General features: G+C 39.3%; 1 protein-coding gene across 1 annotated transcript in view; it reads right to left on the reverse strand.

Annotated features, from left to right (window-relative positions):
- FGF10 (fibroblast growth factor 10) overlaps nucleotides 1-4300 on the reverse strand; it is a 62265-nt gene that overhangs the window by 56479 nt on the left and 1486 nt on the right. The window lies entirely within an intron of this gene.

Genomic DNA, 4300 nt, shown 5'->3' on the forward strand with positions numbered 1-4300 from the left:
GGGTAACAGGAGAGTGTCATGTAGACGTTAAATAGCACAGTTTTTTCCACATTCATAAATCCTAAGTGCCTAAGGTTGTATACTGGTGGTTATAAATTATGTAACTCAGTTCTGCAGAGGGAATAATAAAAAAAAAAAAGACAAAGTGAGAAATCATCTCCATAAGGACTTATACATTTCATATTAAAGAACCTAAGATTCAAATTACTTCACTAAAACAGTATTATTTCTTATTTTAAGTCTTTCTGATTGGCAAAAAAATAAATCAGATCTGTATAGAGAGTAAAACAACAAAACATATATGCCTACTAATCAGTCTTCAGAAAAACAGAGAAAAGTTCTTACATTAATTTACAAACACCAGCTCATGAGGAGTCGCTAACCCCAAAGAGCTAGCTTAAAAAATGTTCAGTAGCAAAAGAACATATTTTACCAAGTATTCTAATCTGGTTTGAGCTTTACTGCTGAGGTTAAGGTACCTAGCAAGCTTTCTGATTTTATTACACCTGAGGTATAATCAAAAAACTGAGTATCAAACTGAGTATACTTAATTGAAACAGTTTTAATGCTATCTTTATGTATATAACTCAATACATAGTATCAGTCTGTATTTATATGTCATGTATATATGCACACACTTAAAACCCTCAGCAGTAATGTTCAGCATTTCTAGTAATTAGAGTGGCTAATCTTTTGGGCTACAGAGTGAGGCTCAAAACTTTCTTGCTATTAGTCACTATGTTGCTAATCTGATCCCACACTAACTAAAGCAAGACCAAAGACTATCAGGGACTTCAGCAGATCCTAAAGCTATGTATAAAAGGTAATTGCATACTCAAGAGAAAAGCCTGGAATAGGTGAGCTTGTGAGAAGTAGCTAATTATTTCATGCTAGCTCCCCCAGTGAACACTCTTACTCTGCAATTGCAGTGCCTTTCCACTGTTTGGATTAATCCACTTTGGACGCTCAGAAGGCCAATTAATAGGATCTCAGCTGGTATAAGACCTTTTAGCTTTGCTTGAGCTAAATTAGCTCATACAGCTGAGGATCCAGCCCCTTCTTGTCCACCGACTTCGAGCAGAGGTGACACCAGGCAGTGGATGTGCCGCCATCTACCGTAGGTTTTGCATAGCACTGCTCGGTCCAAAGCCCGCAGGAATCGCTCCAGCAATTCTTCCCGCTAGCGTCCAGGCTCAATGACACAGACGCCACTCCATAAACACGTACCTAAATAATGGCCTGATCCTGCAATCCTCACCCAGGCAGAGCTCCCTCCACAGACTGCAGGTTAGCTGCTGCTAGTTAAGCATCACATTTTGTGTTACTGTTCTTCAGCTACTAAGATCTGTCCTGTAAATTTGAAGTCTGTGTGCTTCATAGCTCTATTAACAGTTGCCTTAAAAGTCAATCGAAAATAGTGTAACACTCAAAAATATGTCCAAGTTTTCCTGAACCAGCTTATCATATATCACATAGCCCGATGAACACCATCCATTAAACCCAAAGAGTTTCACTATCTTCAAGAAAGCTTTCTGGGTGCAAGTAAAGGCAGAATCTGCACCTGTGCAGTTCTCTCTCCATTTTAATATATGGCCTAAGCTTCTCTTGGTCATCCCAGATCTCAAGTTATAGTGAAAGCTTTTGTAATTGCTCTTGGGAGGCTTTTTGGTTTTGTTTTTCCCCCAACAAGTACTTACGTCACCAGAAAGCAGTACAGCTTTCCTTACTCATGCATACAAATGGCTGTATCAAGAACAGGGGCAAGGGATTTCATAGCTGTGGTGCTGTGGGACGAGCTTTAGTTGCATTTTGAGAACAAACTTCCAGCTGTAAGGAACAATAAAACAAAACGTAGGAAGTGTCCTACTTCTATCTAGTGAACGACACCCTCCAGCTATGCCAAATTCTGCAAGTTCCCCCAGCCTCCTGACAGAGAAGTCAGAAGCCACCTCTCTTCCCATCACCCTATAGGTAGAGAAAGGCTGATGGAAGTTTCAAGCAATCAAGTTGGAAAACATCTGCCAGAGTAAACTTTAATTTAGCACACTCTACACAATATTTATAGAGCAAACCTATGAATGCTGCTTGAGCCATTTAAAGGCTGGAGACTAAATTCTGTTTTCTGAATGTTTATTCTGACTTTCTCCAACTGTTCTTCTTACTTGACAGTGCTTAACTGGCAGCCAGCCATGAAAGCTGTTGTCTAATTACACAACATATCATGATCTTACAGCCCTACAGATAAGGCTTTACTGCAGCATAAATGGATTTTAAACATTAGCATATGAGAAAAAGAAAATTAGCCTCCAAATTAGAATATTTCAACGTCTTGTGTGTGAACAGTCACTATTATTTGTTTAGGAAAGCATGGTTTCAAAAGAGGAACTTCTATTAGAGATTAAATAGCCTTTAATGTTAAACAGGCTACAATTTAGTGGGCTGGCTGGCTAACCCTTTATGCATGGTAGAAATCTATTCACATCTAATTACGGATTTTAGACTACCTTAAAGATACCATATATTTGCATGGAATCAGTCCAGCTGGGGATTACGGCAGCATTATGATGGCACAGCTACATGTGAGGTTATGAAAAAACATAGATTTTGTGAATCACTTGCAATGTTTTGCTACACAGGCACCCTTGAAATAAAGGCACAGTAAATATATTCTTAAATGATCTCAGACTATGTACTTTTACAGAAAACACAATTTCACACTGCAAATTACAATGGCTATTAAAGAAGAACATACAACTGTTTGACTTATCTTCTGCTACCAAGATCCTAATTGTTTTGTATTTAAAGATGTACACTAGGTCTGACTTTGTGATGTAAGTGTGGTTAGCAAGTTGCAAGTTTTAAGATCATGGGAATCCTTTCTTCACTGCACATAAACTTGAGGGACAGGATACAACTATGTATAATAAAGGCATTGTTTTGCTTTTATATGAAACAAATTACATTCTCTCTTTCAGTAGATACTCTGCAGATATGACAATAACCATGACATCACCTAGAATGCCAATTCTCTTTCTGGTGCACTGACTGGAAAACTAGGAAAAAAGAATCACATCCTATAGTTGCAGGGGGTTGTTCTTGCATGTAGGCTGAAAGAGTAGAAGGATGCATATGCGCATTTCAGTGTATTCTTCCTCTTCTTGGCATGATCTTGCAGAAGTTCATGCATGTGTGCAACTTTACTTACTGAACAGTTCTGCTGGCTAAGTGGGACTGCTCAGATGAGTAGTCACTTCTCCGAGTACACTGTTGTCAGATTGGGCCCCTTATAGCCTTTTCAGCAGCAATGCTCTACGCAGAATGGCTGTGTGCATTCTCAGAGTTGCACACAAAGCTTTCAGAGTCCCATTTTAGGGGAACGACACTGTCCTCCTCTACAAACAAAAGTAATCTAAGAAATGCAGTGCTAGGACCTCATTCCACACAAATTCAGCAAAGTGAAGCCTTCATCATAGCTATGTTTTTCAAGAATTTGTCTTTCTATAAAATATAGAAAGGGAGGTGGTAAGATTCAGCTGCTTTGACATCTAAAGCTTTTACAAACATTAAGTGCATGATAAAGTATGAAGTTGCAAGGTGGAGCAAGTGAAGTAGTGACATATGATACAGCAGCCCTCTCCTCCCCGTTTGTAAGCCTGTATTATGGGTATCTAATAGAAATACAGCTGAATTAACAGTAATGTCTATCACACAGCATGGCAACCTGCTGAAGTACTCCATACTTTACACGTTAGCTAAGAAGGGATCTAACTTAAGTCACTTTAAGTTGTTTTAATTTAACAGAAGATTTATACCCAGGTTTATCTGGATTTATTTAAAACAACCCAAGAACCAAAACGTGGTTCTCCACCAGGGAGGCAAGTCAGAGAGTTTCCTCCAACACTTGCATAACAGAGCTTACTTTCTCAGCATGCTACTATAGCAGGACGCAGTCACTTAAGAGTTACAATGCAATATATTGTGATTTACTACAGTTACTCCGATTTGAGATTGCACAGGCAGGAAAACCGAATAAAGGTTACATTGCTAGCGCTGACAGCCGAAAACACATTACCAGAAGCATGCTCTTACTAAAAACCTAATTAGTACTACAGAAAAGCTCGAAACTTCAGCCATGGAAACGGCCACATGACTTTTACTTTGAAATAATTTCTTTAAAAAAAAAAATATGACAATGAAATGCGTGTGAGGTCTGTGCGAACCCAGCCCCAGATGTTTACAATGCAGCGAGTAGCGGTATAGCGGCGCTGCAGCCCGGCAGCGGCGGGGCGCAGCGCGCACG

Source organism: Pygoscelis adeliae, unplaced genomic scaffold (genome assembly GCF_000699105.1).
Source record: "Pygoscelis adeliae isolate BGI_AS28 unplaced genomic scaffold, ASM69910v1 Scaffold320, whole genome shotgun sequence".
NCBI classification, from domain to species: Eukaryota; Metazoa; Chordata; class Aves; order Sphenisciformes; family Spheniscidae; genus Pygoscelis; species Pygoscelis adeliae.